We start from the raw sequence: 20,622 nt of genomic DNA, 5'->3' as shown, positions 1-20,622 counted from the left end.
TCAATAGATGCTGAAAAAGCATTTGATATAGTACAACACCCATTTATGATGAAAACACTCAGCAAAATGGGAATAGAGGGAGCATACCTCAACATAATAAAGGCTATAATTGAGAAACCTGAAGTCAACATCATACTCAATGGACAAAAACTGAAAGCATTCTCCCTGAGATCAGGAACAAGACAAGGATATCTACTCTCTCCACTCCTATTCAACATAGTGTTGGAAGTTTTAGCCAGAGCAATCAGACAAGAAAAAGAAGTAAAAAGCATCCAAATTGGAAAAGAGGAAGTGAAACTGTCATTATTTGCAGATGACATAATTGTGTACCTAGAAACCCCTACAGACTCCATGAAAAAACTATTCAACATAATAAGTGAATTTGGCAAAATAGCCGGGTACAAAGTCAATATTCAGAAATCGAAGGCATTTCTGTACACCAACAATAAAATATCAGAGATAGAAACTAAAAGAAATCCATCCCATTTACGATAACAACAAGAAAATAAAGTACCTAGGAATAAACTTAACCAAAGAGATAAAAGACCTGTACTTGGAAAACTACACAACACTGAAGAAAGAAATTAAGGAAGATACAAATAAATGGAAGCATATACCATGCTCATGGATGGGAAAAATCAACATCATTAAAATGTCCATACTACCCATAGCAATATACAGATTCAATGCAATCCCTATTAAAATAGCAATGACATATTTCACAGACCTAGAACAAAATACTTCAAAAATTTATATGGAATCAAAAAAGACCCCAAATAGCCACCGCAATCTTGAGACAGAACACAGAAGGAGGGATCACAATACCTGACATGAAATTATACTACAAAGCCACTGTGATCAAGACAGTCTGGTACTGGCATTAGAACAGACATATAGATCAATGGAACAGAATAGAGAGCCCAGAAATAAACCCATGTCTATAGGGTAAAATAATATTCAACAAACAGTTTAAGGAACAAAAAATGGAGTGAGAAGAGCCTCTTCAACAAATGGTGGTGGGAGAACTGGACAGGGACGTGCAAAAAAATGAAACTAGACCACCAACTTACACCACACACCAGAATAAACTCAAGATGCAGCAGACTTAAATGTAAGATATGACACCATAAAAATTCTAGAGGAAAACATAGGCAGGAAATTTTCAGATATCCCACATAACAATATTTTCACTGACATATCTCCTAAGGCAAGGGAAATAAAAGAAAGAATAAACAATGGGACTACATCAAACTAAAGAGTTTCTGCTTAGCAAAAGAAAACATCAGCAAGATGAAAAGGGAACCAACCATATGGGAAAACATATTTGCCAATGATATCTCAGACAAGAGATTGATCTCCAAAATATATAAAGAACTTACACATCTCAATACTTAGAAGGCAGACAACCCAGTTTAAAAATGGGCAAATGACCTGAACAAACACTTCTCAAGGAGGACATACAGAGGGTCCTTAGATGTATGAAGGAATGCTCAACATCACTAGCCATCAGAGAGATGCAAATAAAAACTACAATGAGATACCGCTTCACACTTGACAGAATGGCCATCATCAACAAATCAATAAACACACGTGCTAGTGAGGATGCAGATAAATGGGAACCCTAATGCACTGCTGGTGGGAATGCAGACTGTTGCAACCTCTATGGAAAACAGTATGGAATTTCCTCAAAAAACTAAAAATGGAACTGCCTTTTCAACCAACAATTCCATTGCTAGGATTATATCCGAAGAATTCTGAAAGCCCAATTCAAAGATTCTATGCACCCCTATGTTCATAGCAATGCTGTTTATAATAGCCAGTGCTGGAAACAACCTAAGTGCCCGTCTGTGGATGAGTGGATCAAAAAACTGTGGTACATTTACCCAATGGAGTACTATGTAGCAGAAAGCAAGAAGGAACTCCTGCCATTTGCAACAACATGGGTGGAACTAAAGAGAATTATGCTTAGCAAAATAAGCCAGGCAATGAAAGAAAAATACCATATGATATCACCTGATACAGGAGACTAATGAACAACACAAACAAATGAACAAAATTGAACTAGGAGCAGAATAACAGTTATTCAGGGGGAGGAGGGAGGGAGAAAAGGCGGGTAAGAAGGGGAAGGGTTTAAGAAAGGAACTAGTATAAATAATCCATGGACATGGACAATGGGGTGGGAAATGACTGTGGGAGAAGGGGTGAACTGGGTGGGGGGGAGCAATGGAGAAAAATGGGACAACTGTAATAGAAAAATAATAAAAAATAATAATAAAGGAATTAGAATATTAGGGGCCTGAGTATTATATTTATAAGTTACTAAATATCATCCTGATTTCACACATTTATTTTCCATGTCTATAAAAAAATAAAAATTCTTTCCTAGATCTAGGTGCTGGGTGCAGAGTTTAGGCAGAGACCTCTATGCATGTCAGAGGCAACAGTTTTATATGTGGGCCTGCTCCAAAGTGCCTGAGTTCAGATCTGATAAAAATCACCACGTAACTCTGCAACCTTGCAAAAGTTGCTGGAGTTTTCTTATCTATCAAATTGAGATTCTAAAAGTACTAACGCAAATGACTTTAATGAGCATCAAATGAATTATCGCCTCTAACGCACACATTGAGTAAGCGCTCAGTAAATTCTGAGTTTAAACACACCTGAGCACCTTGCAACAACTGTCAAACAATATTTCTGCCTTAACAATTGTCAAAAAATTTAACCTGGACCATCAAAGAAACAAAGCCTGAGAACACCACAGATAGGCTAGTAATTCTAACAACAGCACAGACTGCTCAAAACCACCAGCTGCTATAGATCAATTGCTTTATAGCCAATAAGGACTCCAGGCAAGTCAAGTTTTACAGATCTAATTAGAAAGCATAGCTTTATGGCCCCAAAGAGTGTAGCAGATTCATATATGTTGCGTGTATGATTCGTATCAGTCAAGAAATTAATTAAAAATCTTTCTTCAGCATCAAAGTTGCATTTTGATCTTTTTTTCACCTAAACATTTAGCATCCATTTTTAAAGAACTGGGTTCTAAACATTTTACATTTTTATATTTTGAACACTTCTAATTCTATTGTGATTCAACATTCTATTTTGTTTTGTGTTGGTGTTTGTTTGTTTTTGAATCTATGAGCAAATGCAGTCCTTAACTTTCACAGATGTTCTTTATTTTTATGGTCTCTACAAACTAGTGGTGATGGTGAAAATCTTCGAGAATTAGATAACACAGTCAGAACACTAATGACTTAAGGTTGGATATAAGAAGATTTCTTAGCATGTGATACACTGTGCATATTCTCATCACTGAGCTAAATATCAAACGATTAGCAGAGGGAAGGAAGAAAACAGAGGAGGCATAGACCCATTGAATATGTTGTTTTAACTAAAAATAAAAGTGATGAATCTTTCTAATCTGTTCATGTATCAGTGAAAGACAATGGCATGAACTAAATCAACCTTAGCTGCATGTTCAGCATCTCACCTTGTATTGAAAGAAAATAATTACCTTAAAGAAATACATTCCATCAACTAAGAAGAAATACAACTACCTTAAAACTAGAGACAACCAGAAGTTCCAGAAAATCAAGATGCATGGAAGTTCAACAAATGAAGATATAAAGAAGAAATACTCATCCAGACAGGTAGGAGGGGTGGAGCCAGGGCAGAGAGGATGCAGTGCAGTGGCAGCAGCGGCAGCGGCTGCAGTGGCAGCGGCAGGCTGGCGTAAAGCACAGTCACACACTTTAAAAAGTCAGGAGAAACACCTGGAGAGGGCTCCCAGCACCAGACCAGACTGTGCAGTTCATGGTTCCAGTGCCAAGGAAAATAGAGCCTCTTTACTTTTGACTGTCCAAACCAGTGGGGGTTGGGGAGGAGGAAGAGACTGCCAATCTCTAAGCAGAGTCCGCTTGTTTAAAGGGCCTCCACGGTCCTAGAATGTCTGCAGACCCACCCACTCTGGGAACGACGGCGAGGGCAACAGCTAGAGAGGCGCCAGTCCCATACGAAGTGGGAGAAGTGCCTGGAAAAGGGGTGAGTGCTGAGCAAGCAGCATTCTTGAACCTCTGGGACAACTTTAAACGTGCCAACATCTCAAACACAGAGGTGCCAGAAGGAGGAGAGGAAAAGCAATAAATTGAAACTTATGTGAGAAAATAATGAAGGAAAACTCTCCAAATTTGGTGAAAGAAATAGACATACAAGTCCAGGAAGCACAGAAAGTTCCAAACAAGCTAGACCCAAAAAAGACCACACCAAGACACATCATAATTAAAATGCCAAAGGTGAAAGATAAAGAGAGAATCTTAAAAGCAGCAAGAGAGTTTCCTACAAAGGAGTGCCTATAAGACTGTCAGCTGATTTCTCAAAACGAACTTTGCAAGCAAGGAGGGACTGGCAAGAAGTATTCAAGGTGATAAAAAGCAAGGACTTACAACCAAGCTTACTCTATCCAGCAAAGCTACCCTTTAGACTGGAAGGGCAGATGAAGTGCTTCCCAGACAAAGTAAAGATAAAGGAGTTCATCATCACCACGCTATTATTATATGAAATGTCAAAAGGACTTACTTAAGAAAAAGATCAAAATTATGAACATTAAAATGACAACAGACTAGCAACTATCAACACCAGAATCTAAGAAATAAAAATAAAATCCAACTAAGCAAACCAGAATAGGAACAGAATCATGGATATGAGGATCATTTGGACGGTTATCAGCTTGGAGGGGGAAGGTGGAGAAATGGTGAAGTGGTGCAGGAACTAAGAAGCATAATTGTTTGGTACAAAATTGACAGGGGAAAGTTGAGAATAATATAGGAAAAGGTGAAGCCAAAGAACTTATATGCATGACCCATGGACATGAACTAAGGGGGGGAGGAATTGCTGGAGGGAAGGGGAGTACTGGGCAGAGGGGAGCAAAGGAAAAAAATTGGGACTACTGTAACAACATAATCAATAAAAGATACTTAAAAATTAAGAAAAAAAATCCTATAAAAATCCATGGTGGTTAACACAGTGTTTGAAATTATGTTTGCTCAGATAAGACATATATTGGGTTGGCCAAATAGTCCATTTAGTTGTTTTTTTTTTTTTTGGTAAAATAAAGGACACATTTTATTTTCACAAATGACTTTATTGATTTGGATATTTTGAGTATGTCGGCTATCTCTTGCATGGTATAATGTTGATAGTTCTTAATTAATGTCTCAATTTCATCACTATCACCTTCAACTGTTCTACGTGACCATGAAGCATCATTCAGAGAGAAGTCTCCAGCATGCAACTTTGCAAACCACTTCTGACGTGTTTGATCAGTTACAGCACCTTCTCCATACACTGCACAAATCTATTTTTGCATTGCACTTGCGACTTTACTTTTCTTGAAATAATAAAGCATAATATAGTGAAAATGTGTATTTTCTTTCATCTTCAATATTAAAATGGCTACACAAAAATTCACCAATTCTGATTTTTTTTTTTTTAATGCAGGTTGATAAGACAGCTCTCACAATACAATCTAACAAAATTGTTTAAAATTCAGTCAAAGACAACTAATCGCTATTAGAGCCATCTTACAGAAAAACAAATTTTTGACCAACCCAATAACTGCAATAGGAAAGAAGGCACAGGAAGTATAACGTTTCTGGCACCTGCTCTGTGCTTGGTCTCTTACACATGTGACTTCACTCAATTGCCCCACAAGCCTAGGAAATAGATCAGCTTAATTCCAGCATCCAGATAATCTGAGTATGGCTCATGAGAAAAGTAATTTCTCCAGCACCCACATCGCGCAAGAAGCTGTATGAAGATTCAGGCCCAAGTGTTCAGATGATAAGACCTGACCACTCACCCCTGCTGCCCCTGCCTCCAAGAACAAAGGGAACTGGGAAGCACTTCTGCAAGAGGCACAGACTCTGGCCTCCATGCCCTCTGACCTAGTTCTGCCCCACTGCCCTCTTTGCTTAACATAGAACCTTATCCCCAAAGGCACCTGGCTTTTTCTGCTATTGCCGTGATTAATAGTTACCGGCATCATTACTTCTGAGGTTAAAAAAATAGGAAGCCCTGCCTGGTGTGGCTCACTGGATTGTGGGCTTGCCTGCGAACCAGAGGGTCGCAGGTTCAATTCCCAATCAGGACACATATGCCTGGGTTGCAGGCCAAGTCCCCAGTTGGGGGTTGCTCACAAGGCAACCACATATTGATATTTCTCTTCCTTTCTCTCTCTCTTCCCCACTTTCTAAAAATAAAAATGAAATCTTCAAAAAAATTAAAAAATAAAAAAGAATTCTAGAAAACTCTCTACATCATTATGAACTCAATAAAATGCAGGTAGTAAAAAGATTTATACATGTATGTATGAACAATGTATTTGTAGGCATATAAAATAGAATCATAAGTAAAATCTGAGATTTGTGCAGTTATTTTATTCTCTAACTGAAGTTTTAATTCTGAAAGTCACTGCAAAAGATACATAAGTAAACATTAATTAAAAGTTCTGTCTTTAGAAATGTATGCACAATATCTTGGATCCCTTTCTAAAATATGTGTCATACATAACAAACTTATGTAATGATTGAATGAATTTTTAAGGCAAATTTTTATTTTTGATGTTTTTTTGTTTTTGTTTTTGTTTTTTAAGTATATTTTATTGATTATATTGCTATAATAGTTCCAATTTTTCCCCTTTGCTCCCCTCCACCCAGCAACCCCCTCCCCCAGCAATACACCCCTCAAGTCCATGCCCATGGGTCGTACATACAAGCTCTCCTGCTTCACCCTTTCATATATTCTTCTTTTTTAAAAATAAATAAATAAATAAATAATTATTTTAACAATAAAAAATAACAATCCCTCCCTCTCAGACTTAAGACCCTTTATAATCCTATAAAGGAAAATCGGCGAAGGTCTCGAGCTCCTCTAGCTGCTTCAGGCTGGACATGGTCATTGTCCTACCTACCCTTGGGTCCAGAAATCCCTAATAAGAGTGGGGATGTGGAGGGGAGGGTGGCCTTCCCACATGGGGAAGGATTCTTGCAGACTCCGGGTCAGTTGGCTGTCCCCGGACAATGGCATGCTTGGTTTAACAGGCTGGCATTCTTGTTGTATTCTGGGGGCAACAGATTTGGCAGCAGGGTTAAAAGACATCATTCAATCCATAACCACTAGATGACAAAAGGCAAGGATCAATTTTTCAAATGTCCCAATTTAGGGAAAAAAAGGGTTTCTTTGGAGGAAGGTGTGCAAGGCACATCTCATCTGTCCAAAACCCTTCTGCCCACTATACTTCGTTTGGGCTGAGGAAAATATTTTAGGTTTCCCCCCTCTCAGACCTCTGGGTCCTTTCTGTCCAAGCCATTAGGATAGAAAAGTGAAACCAGTTTTAAAGTGAGGCCCACAGACCACCCTATTCTTGACCAACCCAGCCACTTAGTTCAGCCAAACCGTTCAGCCTCAGGAGGCAGCGCTACAGACAGGCTTAAGTGAGGCCTATACGTACAGACAATCACTCAGGTAATGAGATCATAGGCTTATGCTCTATGAAAACAGAAAACATGTTAATTTCTGTAACATAACCCACAAACAAGTCTCTAAATCTGTAGGACTGATTTATTGGAAAGATATCCAGTTGTAAGGCATTTGACATTCTTTTTGCCTGTAAATTAAGCATCTTTGATGATACCACAGACATAGTTTAACTTTCAAATGAAAACAAATTTTAAATGAAAAGAAAATTTAAAGACTGTTAGCTGCACTACTTTATAGTGTACCACTGATCATTGTGATTTTCCTTGAATCACAATTTTTCTCCCTAAGATTACCCTCCTTGTCATTAAAGGGACTGCATTAAGTCCTTTTTTAATTTATCCTGTTCATTTGCATAAACACAAGAACAGCAAGTGATCACTTATGATCTTTAGTTCTGCTTTGCTGGAACTTACGCAAGGAACATTTAGGGTGACCTTCAGTCTGCTCTTCAGGGCACAGTAGCAGAACCACATACCTGGCATTCAGCCTTGCCTGTACACACCTGTCTTTTCCAAGTCCTTCTTGTTTTACATTGTGCCTTAAGGTCCCTTCTAGCTATCTTTTAGGGAAACAACCTTCATTCCTTCCCTGGAAAAATTGCTGTGAACCACACAACTAACCAAAGTATCAGGCCTTTTATCTCGTGGGCTTTTATTACCTTTGAAAGTCATTCCCAGTCCCTCAGGGCTTTTTGGTAACAACCAGAGCCCAAGCATGTCTCCTTTAGGCATGACATTCCAGTCAAAGTCTTCTTCAAAAAAACCTCTGTTAACGATTGGTCTTATCAGTTTTATGCAAAGAAACTTATGTCATTACTTCTTTAGAATGCCAAACTCTAGAGGTATCAGATAGGGAGAAAAGTATACCATGTGAAGGAAAATCCTTGTCCTTCTAATATTCACTGAACTGGCATTTCCCTTCTTTATATTTTCATTTTTTCCCGCACTAAAATTTTTTTTGTTTGTTTCTCCATTACAGTTGTTTCACTTTTTTCCCCCTTTTGCTTCCCTGCACCCTAATCCCCACTTCTTCCACATTCAGTCACCTCCCAGTTGTCCATGTCCATGGGTCATTTATACATGTTTTTGACTAGACCCTTTCCCTTCTTACCCCTTTCTCTCCCTCCTGCATCTCCCCTTGTCACTGTTAGTCTACTCCTTGTTTACATACCTCTGGTTCAATTTGGCTCATTTGTTTGTGTTGTTCATTAGCTTCCTGTAATAGGTGACAGCATAAGGTATTTTTCTTTTGTTGCCTGGCTTATTTCGCTAAGCATAATTCTCTCTAGTCCATCCATGTTGTTGCAAATGGTAGAAGTTCCTTCTTTCTTTCTGCTACATAGTATTCCATTGGGTAAATGTACCACAGTTTTTTGATCCACTCATCTACAGATGAGCACTTAGGTTGTTTCCAGCACTTGGCTATTGTAAATAGTGCTGCTATGAACATTGGAGTGCATAGGTTCTTTTGAATTGGTGTTTCAGGATTCTTCGGATATAATTCTAGCAATGGAATTGCTGGTTCAAAAGGCAGTTCCAATTTTAGTTTTCTGAGGAAATTCCAAACTGTTTTCCATAGTGGCAGTACCAGTCTGCGTTCCCACCAGCAATGCACCAGGGTTCCCATTTCTCTGCATCCTCACCAGTACTTGATGTTTGTTGATTTGTTGATGATGGCCATTCTGACTGGTGTGTGGTGGTATCTCATTGTGGTTTTTATTTGCATCTCTCTGATGGCTAGTGATGTTGAGCATTCTTTCATATGTCTATGGACCCTCTGTATGTCCTCTTTGTAGAAGTGTTTGTTTAGGTCCTTTGCTAATTTTTTAATTGGGTGTCTGTCTTCTTGATGTTGAGTCATATAAGTTCTTTATATATTTGGAGATCAATCCCTTGTCTGAGGTATCATTGGCAAATATGTTTTTCTATATGGTTGGTTTCCTTTTCATCTTGCTGATGTTTTCTTTTGCTAAGCAGAAACTCTTCAGTTTGATGTAGTCCCATTTGTTTATTCTTTCCTTTATTTCCCTTGCCTTAGGAGAGATATCAGTGAAAATGTTGCTACGTGGGATATATGAAATTGTCCTGCCTTTTTTTTCCCCCAGGACTTTTATGGTGCCACAACTTACATTTAAGTCTTTGATTTATCTTGAGTTTATTCTCATGTATGGTGTAAGTTGGTGGTCTAATTTCATTTTTTTACATGTCCCTGTCCAGTTCTCCCAACACCATTTGTTGAAGAGGCTCTTTTCACTCCTTTTGATGTTCTTTCCCCCTTTGTCACATATTAGTTGACCATATAGACCTGGGTTTATTTCTGGGCTCTCTATTCTGTTCCATTGATCTAAGTGTCTGTTCTTAGGCCAGTACCAGACTGTTTTGATTACCGTGGCCTTGTAGTATATAGTTTGATATCAGGTATTGTGATTTCTCCTACTGTGTTCTTCTTCCTCAAAATTGCTGTGGCTATCCAGGCTTTTTTTTGGTTCCATATAAATTTTTGAAGTATTTGTTTTAGGTCTGTGAAAAATGTCATTGGTATTTTAATAGGGATTATATTGAATCTATAAATTGCTTTGGGTAGTATGAACATTTTAATGATGTTGATTCTTTCCATCCATGAGCATGGTATATGCTTCCATTTATTTGTATCTTCCTTAACTTATTTTTTCAGTGTTATGTACTTTTCTGAGTACAGGTCTTTTACCTCCTTGGTTAAGTTTATTCCTAGGTACTTTATTTTTCTTGTTGCTATGATAAATGAAATTTTTCTTTTAGTGTCTATCTCTGAGATTTAATTGTTGGTGTACAGAAATGCCTTCGATTTTTGAATATTGACTTTGTACCCTGCTATTGTCCAAATTCACTCATTAGGTCGAGTAGTTTTTTTTTGTAGTCTATAGAGTTTTCTGTGTACATTATCATATCATCTGCAAATGGTGACAGTTTTACTTCCTCTTTTCCAATTTGAATGTCTTTTATTTCTTTTTCTTGTCTAATTGCTGTGGCTAGACTTCCAAAACTATGTTGAATATGAGTGGAGAGAGTGGACATTCTTGTTTTGTTCCTGACCTCAAGGGGAATGCTCTCAGTTTTTGCCCATTGAGTATGATGTTGGCTTCAGGTTTCTCAATTATAGCCTTTATTATGTTGAGCTATGCTCTCTCTATTCCCATTTTGCTGAGAGTTTTCATCATAAATGAGTGTTGTACTTTATCAAATGCTTTTTCAGCATCTATTGATATGTTCATGTGATTTTTGTCTTTCATTTTGTTTTATAGTGTATTATGTTTATTGATTTGTAAATATTAAACCATTCTTGCATCCCTGGATGAATCCCACTTGATCTTGGTGTATGATTTTTCTAATGTGTTGCTGGATCCGGTTTGCCAATATTTTGTTGAGGATTTTAGCATCTATGTTCATCAGCAATATTGGCCTGTAGTTTTCTTTCTTTGTTGTGTCTTGACCTAGTTGTGTCTTCACCTGTGAAGCCATCTGGTCCAGGGCTTCTTTGTGCCGGGAGTTTTTTAAATACTGCTTCAATTTCACTAGTTGTTATTGGTCTGTTCAGGCTTTCTGTTTCTTCTTGATTCAGTTTTGGAAGATTATATGCTTCCAGGAATTTGTCCATGTCCTCTAGGTTGTCAAATTTCTGGCCATACAGTTGTTTATAATAATTTCTTATAATCGTTTGTATTTCTGTGGTATCAGTTGTGATTTCTCCTCTTTTGTTTTTGATTTTATCTATTTGGGTCCTCTCCCTTTTTTACTTGATGAGCCCGGTTAAAGGCTTGTCAATTTTGTTTATCCTTTCAAAGAACCAGCTCCTACTTTTGTTGATCTTTTGAATTGTTAGTTTAGTCTCTATGCCATTTAAATCTGCTCTGATCTTGATGATTTTCTTCCTTCTACTCGTTCTGGGCTTTGCTTGTTGTTCTTCCTCTAGTTCTTGTAGCTGTAGGGTTAAAATTTTTATTAAAGATTCTTCTAGCTTTTTGAGGTAGGCCTGTATTACTACGAACTTTCCTCTCAGGACTGCTTTTGCTGTACCCCATAGATTTTGGGTTGTTGTGTGTTCATTATCTATCATTTTCAGAAACTTCTTGATTTCTTCCTTGATGTCATTGTTAACCCATTCATTATTTAATATCATGTTATTCATTTTCTATGAGTTTGAATGTTTTTGAGTGTTTTCCTTGAGGTTGATTTCCAATTTTAAGCCATTGTGATCTGAGAAGATGCTTGATATAATTTCAATTTTCTTGAATTTGTTGAAGCTTGTTTTGTGTCCTACCATATGGTTTATCTTTGAAAATATTTCATGTGCACTTGAGAAGAATGTATATTTTGCTTCTTTGTGGTGAAAGTTCTACATATATTGACTAAGTCCATATGATCTAGAGTGTTGTTCAATGCCTCAATATCTTTGGTGTTTCTTTGCTTCGAAGAACTGTCCATTGTTGGCAATGAGGTGTTAAAGTCCCCTACTATGAGTCTGTTGTTGTCTATATCTTTCCTGGAGTTTTTAAAAATTTTTTCTACATATTTGGGGACTCCTAATTTGGGTGCATATATGTTTATGAGGGTTATATCTTCTTAGTGGACTTCTCCCTTAAGTATTATGAAATGTCCTTCTTGGTCTCTTTTTATGGCCTTTGCTGTGAAATCTGTTTTGTCTGATATAAGTATTGCTACCCCAGCTGTTTTTTCATGTCCATTTGCTTGAAATACTTTTTCCATCCCCTCACTTTCAGTCTGTGTAGTTCTTTTGTTCTAAGGTGGGTCTCTTGTAGACAGCATATATGTGGGTCATTCTTTCTAATCCATTCAGCTACCCTATGTCTTTTGATTGGAGCATTTAATTCATTTACATATAAGGTTATTACCGATAGGTGCTTATTCATTGTCATTTTTCCTCTTTGTACTTCTGTGCCTCTCTTTCTCTCTCTGTTTCTTCATCTTCTTAAAGCAGACCATTTAGCATCTCTTGCAATGCTGGTTTGGTGATGTATTCTTTTAGCCTACTTTTGTCTTGGAAACTCCTTATTTCACCTTTCATTTTGAATGAGAGTCTTGCTAGATAGAGTATTCTTGGTTGTAGGCCTTTGTTTTTCATTGCTTGGAATATTTTTGCCATAACTTTCTGGCTTCAGTGTTTCTGCTGAGAAATCTGATGATAGCCTTATTGGAGCTCCCTTGTATGTTATTAGTTGTTTCTCTCTTGCTGCTTTTAGGATTCTCTCCTTGTCTTTCAATGTTGCCATTTTAATTATGATGTGTCTTGAAGTGGGCCTGTTGGGGTTCATCTTCATTGTGACCCTCTGTGCTTCTTGGACTTGCGTGACTCTTTCTCCCCCCATGTTAGGGAAGTTTTCATTAGTTTTTCAAAGAGGTTTTCTATCCCTTGCTTTTCTTCTTCGCCTTCTGGAATTCCTATGATATGGATTTTATTACGTTTCATGTTATCCTGCAGCTGTCTTAGGACCTCTTCATTCTTGTTCAGTCTTCTTTCATTTTGTTGCACTGTCTGGGAGTTTTTGTCTACATTGTCTTTCAGCTCGCTGATCTGATCTGCTGCTTCCTCTAGCCTGCTTTTAATTCCTTCTACGGTGTTCTTCAATTCAGAGATTGTATTCTTCATTTCCTCCTGGCTCTTATTGATAGCTTCCATGTCCTTTTTCATGCTGGTGTAATTCTCAGTAAGTTCCTTGTAGTATCCCTGGAGTTCCTTGTAGTTTCCCTGGAGTTCTTTGTAGTTTCCACTGAGCTCATTGAGCTTCTCCATAATCCATGTTTTGAATTTCATATCTGATAGTTTTCTCTCCTCTATTTCATTTAGCACTTTTTCTGGGGATTCTACCTTTCCTTTCGATGGGGGTTGTTTCTCTGTCTCCCCATATTTGTGACTCTTACTGTTTGTTGCTGCTTCTTAGATTGATCTGTACTTCCTGGATCTGCCCCTTGTGGCATCAGATCGTATACCAGTCTGGTCCTAGGCAGTCTGTTGGAGACTTCCAGGGATCTACTGCCTTTGTCTGTCATCTTTAGTTGTTAATCTATTTAATCTGTAATTAGCCTTCACGCTTAAGGACCGAGGGTGTGGCAGCTTAATTCCTGCAGGGAGGGCTTTTGCTTCCTCTCTGGCTGATGCCAATCAGAGGGAAATGGTCTGCTGGTGGTATTGCGGATAATTCAGCATTGGGACCTGGTCGGCTGCTCCCCCAGTTCTCCCCTCAAAGCCACCGTGTCAAACTCTCCCCAAGCATCTCCAGTCCTCTCTGCTTTCCCTCTGCTTGAGCCCAGGGTAAGTGGGGACCAAAATATTTTCATATGTGATCCGCTTAAGAGCTCTTTTTCCCCAGCTATTTCTCTCCAGCTAGCAAGAAACCCTGTGGCTTTTCACTTTTCACAGCTGGATACTATTTTACTTTCCACTCTGTTGCTGTAAGCTGGGAAGCCCAGCTGGGGGTCTAGACTCCGCTCTTTTCAAGGGGAACCCCCGGCTGCTGAACTGTTTCTCAGTCCCTTCAGCTGCCACCTGTGGGAGCCCAGCCAGCCCTTCTGCATCTTTGCACTCCCTACCGGTCACGTTGTGATGTCGCGGCCTTTTCTGTCTCTCCGTATTTATAAGACTTCTCTCCAGCTAGTGTTTGGTTGGTTATTCTAGATGATTTCTCCAAAATTAAGTTTAGTGTAGTTTCCACTTACTGCTCCACCATCTTGGGTCTCTCAAGGCAAGGTTGTTGTTTTTTTTCAACTTCCAGCATCATTTATTTTTCCTAGAATCTGGATACAATTTACTTTAGCAAGACAGTACTCAATACTATTTAAGCCTCATTTTAGGTTCTTTTAAACTATCTCAGCATTTGTAAATGTGAATTCACATTTCAGTAAAGATGGAAACTAAAATCAGACATAAATGTGCTCAGTGTTGATGTTAACTACAATTCTTTTATATGTAACATGTGGACTTTAATATAGCAGAATTTGGCCTTTATAAACTAGCTTACACAGTTACTTTATTTGTCCTAATCTATTTAGTGTTGCACCAGAGTCCCTCCCACAGCTCTATGTAAATAGATTTCTTCTGTAAGGAGAAGTGAAAAAGTCCCCACCCAGGAAAAAAAATGCTAACAGAATTACCCAATTCTAAATTATCAGCAGATATAATGCCAGAAACATATTATAAGCTACTCTTAAGTCTTTTAACCTAAGTAATATAAAAGTTACAGTGTTGATCAAAATAACACACAGGTTTCTCATTAAACTTTGTTTTAATGGGTCTCAAAAATTCTGTGACAGATTTTGGTCAAGTTGTTTCCATTAAAGAGTACTGATTTTAAAAACTAATAACTTAATTGCCACACACACACAAAAACCCAAATGGTCGACAAAATTCTCCTTTCCTTCGGAAGGTTTTACGATGCATTGTAATCATTCGCCAGTCCTTTACTATTAAACTTAAATGGCCAATTGAGACAAACAGTTCTGAGACCGTTCTTCCACCACTGATTTAGACTGGGGTGGCAGGTATTGGGGATAATATTCATTTAGCCTTCTGAGCTTTCTGGGCAGACTTAGTGACTTTGCCAGCTCCAGCTGCCTTCTTGTCCTCTGCTTTGATGACACCCACAGCAACTGTCTGTCTCATGTCACGAACAGCAAAGCTGCCCAGAGGAGGATAGTCAGAGAAGTTCTCAACACACATGGGCTTGCCAGATACCATATCAATGATGGCAGCATCACCAGATTTCAAAAACTTTGGGCCATCTTCCAGCTTTTTCCCAGAACGACGATCGATCTTCTCCTTCAGCTCAGCAAATTTGCAAGCAATATGGGCTGTGTGACAATCCAGGACAGGAGCATATCCAGCACTGATTTGGCCTGGATGGTTCAGGATAATCACCTGAGCTGTGAAGCCAGCTGCTTCCATTGGTGGGTCATTTTTGCTGTCACCAGCCACATTGCCACGACGAACATCTTTGACAGACACGTTCTTGACATTGAAGCCCATGCTGTCCCCAGGAGGAGCTTCACTCAAAGCTTCATGATGCATTTCAACAGACTTTACTTCAATTGTAACGTTGACTGGAGCAAATGTGACCACCATGCCAGATTTGAGAACACCAGTCTACTTGACCCACAGGGACAGTACCAATACCACCAACTTTATAGACATCCTGGAGGGGCAGACGTAGAGGCTTGTCAGTTGGACGAGTTGGTGGCAGGATGCAATCCAGAGCTTGAAGCAGTGTGGTTCCACTGGTGTTGCCATCTTTACGGGTGACTTTCCATCCCTTGAACCAAGGCATGTTAGCACTTGGCTCCAGCATGTTGTAGCCATTCCAACCAGAAATTGGCACGAATGTTACTGTGTCAGGGTTGTAGCCAATTTTCTTAATGTAGGTGCTGACTTCTTTAACAATTTCCTCGTATCTCTTCTGGCTGTAGGGTGGCTCAGTGGAATCCATTTTGTTAACACCAACAATTAGCTGTTTCACACCCAGTGTGTAAACCAGAAGGGCATGCTCACGGGTCTGCCCATTGTTGGAGATACCTGCTTCAAATTCAACAACACCAGCAGCAACAATCAGGACAGCACAGTCAGCCTGAGATGTGCCTGTAGTCATGTTTTTGATAAAGTCTCTGTATCCTGGGGCATTGATGATGGTCACATAGTACTTGCTGGTCTCAAATTTCCACAGGGAGATATCAATGGTGATACCACGCTCACATTCAGCTTTAAGTTTATCCAAGACCCAGGCATACTTGAAGGAGCCCTTGCCCATCTCAGCGGCCTCCTTCTCAAATTTTTCAATGGTTCTTTTGTTGATCCCACCACATTTGTAGATCAGATGGCCAGTCATGGTAGACTTGCCGGAATCTACGTGTCCAATAACCACAATGTTGATGTGAGTCTTTTCCTTTCCCTTTTTGGCTTTGATTTAGTAGTGGTGGTTTTCACGACACCTGTGTTCTGGTGGCAAACCCATTGCGAAAAAGGGCAAGTTTTTGTTTTTTTTTTTATTGAAGTATAATAGACATGCAGAAGTATAGAAATTATAAGCATTCAGCTCAGTTAATTTTCACAAAGTAAATGCATACCTTGAGAAATAATAGTTATCCCCAGAATCTAAGAAGCCCTCCTTGCCTTTCTTCCTTGTTAGAACTCTTTCCTATAAGGGTAACCACTATCCTGCTACCTATTACTATTAAGTTTTGTCTGATTTTGAACTTTAGATAAAATCACACAGTATGTTCTCTTTGTTAATAGGCTTCTTTGCTCAACATTGTGTTTGTGAAAATTTTCCAGATTATTTTATTGAGTAAGGGTTTATATATCTCCATGCCAATAAATGATTATTTCACAATTTATACAGTTTGCTTCTGATAGATTTTTGGATTGTTTTCAGTTTGGGGCTATTATGAATAGAATTGTTACTAAAAGTCTTATTTCTCTTTGAGTGTATGTTAGTACAATTTCTGCTGCTGTATACCTAAGACAGGAATTGCTGTGCTAGGGTACATATGTATGTTCCCTTTTAGTGAGTTATTAAAGTTTTCCTAGTAGATTTTAATAACTTTTTTATCCTTCCAGCAGTATATCAAAATTCTCGTTGCTCCCAATTCTCTCAAAGTCTTGTTGTTTTCCTTTTAATTTTAATTATTCTGATATCACTTTGTGGATTTAATTTTTACTTTCCTAATGACAAATTAGGCTAAACATTACTATGCTTTTATTATGTTTACAGTTTATTTGGAATCTTCTTCTATGATGTATCTGTTTAAGTCTTGCCCATATTCCTTTCAGTTGCTTTTTCCTTTTTTTGTTATGTTTTAAGAATTCTTTATATATTCTGGATGAGTCAATTTTCAGGTGTACGTGCTTTGTCAATGTGTTCTAGTCTTGGCTTGCCTTTTCACTCTTGTCATGGTGCCTTTGAAATAAAGGCTTTCGTTATGATATATTTCATCAAAGAAAAGCTTATTACTTATTTGCAAAATATTTTTCTTTGGTGTCAAACTGAAGAACAATATTAAGTGAATGCCCACAAAGCATCTTAAAGGCCAAGGAAGGATTATACAGAGGCTAAACTCTGAGGCAGGTTTGTGTACACTGTAGAGCACTTTCCTGGGGCTTGTTGTCTTTTCACCCATCTGTAGAGATATCAGAGGGCAGCGTTTCTGTCATGAAACAGGACTAATTAATTTAGTATTTAAGACAAGGAGAATTAATTAAGACAGAATCTGTGACAGTTGTCAGATGTGTTTTTTCATCTGTAGTCAGAGAGCAGTGGAAAGACAATAAGTACTGGGATAGTCCTTCCATGAGCATGTCAAAACCAGGAAGTCTTCACAGAGGATAAAAGTACACACATCTACACATTCATGAGCTCAAACTGGGGCTAGTTACTCCTAGTAAAATGTTTGCACATATAAAACAGAAGGAAATATCTTTAAAGGAATACAGTTCAATATGGGCCTAATAAAAACTGAAGAAGGAAATAATCTTATGTAATCAATAGCAAAAATAATAATAATAAGTATGTGACACAAGTTATTTTCCCTTTTGATTTGGTTAGCCAGGACATTTGAGCTAAATTCAATATCTTGTTAAATATTTATACTCTGGCCAATGTACTTATTTTTATTGGAAAGTCAGTATAATGTAGTAGTTAAAAATGAGTTCCATGTAATTACACTCTGCTTTCCAGTAGAGCTCTGCCACTTATCAGCTCTGAGACTTTTGACAATTTATATAGCTATCCTAACTGTCATTTTATTTATGAAACAGGAATTACAACAACACTCCCCTTATGAGATTTTTTTTGTCAAGATTCAGTAAGAAAAGCCATGTAAACATTTATTCTCAACATCCCATACATGGTACAGTAGTCTCTCTCTATATCATGGCTCACTTATTGTGGCCTCATTGTATCAAAGAATTTTTTAAAATATTATATTTAATTATTTATCGTTGATTTTTCACTATATCGTTGGATTTTGTGGTACTGTATATGTATGTTGTTAAGATTATGTAGGTTTAAAAGTGTAGAGTATGTTTAAGAACATAAGTAGTGTTCATAAAAGTGTGGAAAAGGTTAATAAGGGAGTGGGAAAGGTTAATAAGGGAGTGGGAAAGGTTAATAAGGGACTGGAAATGGTTTATAAGTGTGTGGGAAGAGTTTATAAAGCCTTAAAATATATATAAATACTAAAATAGATGTAAGGTTCCTACTTCAAGGATTTTCACCTGTCACAGGGGTGACTAGAACGTAATACCCGCGATAAGTGAGGAAATGCACTGTACTGTAGTTAACAATAAGGTATTTGCACTTAAAATTTTGTTAGTGAGGTTGATCTCATGTTGTGTTCTTATCACATAAAAGCAAACAAAGCAAAACAAAACAAAAAAACAAAGGGATGCAAGTCAATTTATGGTGGTGGTAAATATGCTTATTACCTGGAATGTAGTGATACTAACACCAGATTATATAGATTAATTACATGAAATATTTGTATACTAATTATGTCTCAATAAAACTGGGAAAAAATTCTGAGGCGTCAACTTCTCAAATTTTTATATTCTTTTTTTAAGTATATTTTATTGATCATGCCACTACAGTAGTTCCAACTCTATTCCCCTTTGCTCCCCTCCACCCAGCACCCCACCTCCCTCCAGCAATCCCATCCCCTTGTTCCTGTCCATGGGTCGTGCACATAAGTTCCCTGGCTTCACCCTTTCCTACACCACTTGCAACATCCCCCTGTCCATTCTGCACCAACCAACCATGCTTCCCAGTCCCGGCACCATTCCCCTATTTCTCCCTCTCCCGGCTCCCAGCTGGCAACCCTCGAAATGATCCCCATACCTATGATTCCGCTCCTATTCTGGTCTGCCTAGTCGGATTTTGTTCTTATTTTCTAGATTCAGTCATTGACAGTTGCGAGCCTTCTGTCATTTCATTTTTATATTCTTAATATTCTGATTTTCCTAAGAGTGTAATAAGCATAAGTGTGTGTATTTGAGGGACCCCACGTCTCCAGAGGTCGTCTGTTTAGGTAATTATCCAAAGTGACCCCTCTCTGAGGAAATGCCATGGAGGCTTCACTAGCCTCACATTTTATTATATTAGGCCTTTCGAGGAATATTTTGAAGGAAGGTTATTTTATTTTTCTTCACTTACAGCAGAGAGGAAGAACTTCTGGATTTTAGAAGATGGTTTTTGTATAGTTTCGAATAATCATTTATATGGTTTTGTGCCTGGTAATAAATCTACCATTAGAAGGACTGTAGAACAGACCATGAATAAGGAGACTAAAGATGTCAAGATCTGTAGAGGCAGATGAAAGCAGTTGTCCCTTAGTAATTTCCAGAGCAACTACCATTTTTGTACTAGAAATATTGATGGTATATTAAATGTGGAATAATTTCATTAAAAAAGCCTATGATCACATCTTCGGGTACTAGTTTTGAAGTGTGAGAGAATGTGCGTGCTTGTCCTGAAGAGAGGGCTGGGGGTACATTAGGGTAACTTATCCTAGTGCTTGGTTTGGGTATTCTCACAGTGGTCACTGGGGCAGCTTAGCTCACTAGCCCTTCAAGTACTACCGTTTCCTAACATTTTCCCTTTATCATGGAAAAGCAAATTACTTCATCTTCCTTAACTTATACAAGCATAGAATTGTTGTAAGAATTAAATGGCATAATGTACATAAGGCACTTAGTTCAGGGTTTGCTAAATAATAGGTGGCATGTTGTGAATCTTCATGGCAGCGGACAATCTTCTGGAGCACCTGCAAACCTGCTGTGCCAAATCCCTTTTAATTTTTATAATAACAATAATAATACTTATGTAATATGGTCTGTTGACTGATGTTTAGCACATATTATATGTCAGGCACTATTAAATGATATCTTTATTATTTACAGTAACTTGCAGAGGAAAGTGTTAGGAAATTCTTTGGTATCTCAATGAAAAAGATAAGAATCATATGAAAAAGAGGATAAAATTATAGGTACAAAATAAGCTGTAAAAATAAAAACTAACAAAGGACAATGAGCTGTAAGGAAAAATGA

The 20,622-nt window shown here is 38.0% G+C and overlaps 1 pseudogene; it reads right to left on the bottom strand.

Annotated features, from left to right (window-relative positions):
* Positions 1–14,958: 14,958 nt before the first annotated feature.
* On the bottom strand, positions 14,959–16,483 carry LOC150000237 (elongation factor 1-alpha 1 pseudogene; annotated as a pseudogene).
* Between the last annotated feature and the right edge of the window lie 4,139 nt (positions 16,484–20,622).

This window comes from Furipterus horrens, unplaced genomic scaffold, assembly GCF_987537825.1.
Source record: "Furipterus horrens unplaced genomic scaffold, mFurHor1.1.pri manual_scaffold_10, whole genome shotgun sequence".
Lineage (NCBI taxonomy): Eukaryota > Metazoa > Chordata > Mammalia > Chiroptera > Furipteridae > Furipterus > Furipterus horrens.
The sequence above is the reverse complement of the archived record's forward strand: the minus strand, read 5'-3'. Positions and strand labels throughout refer to the sequence as shown.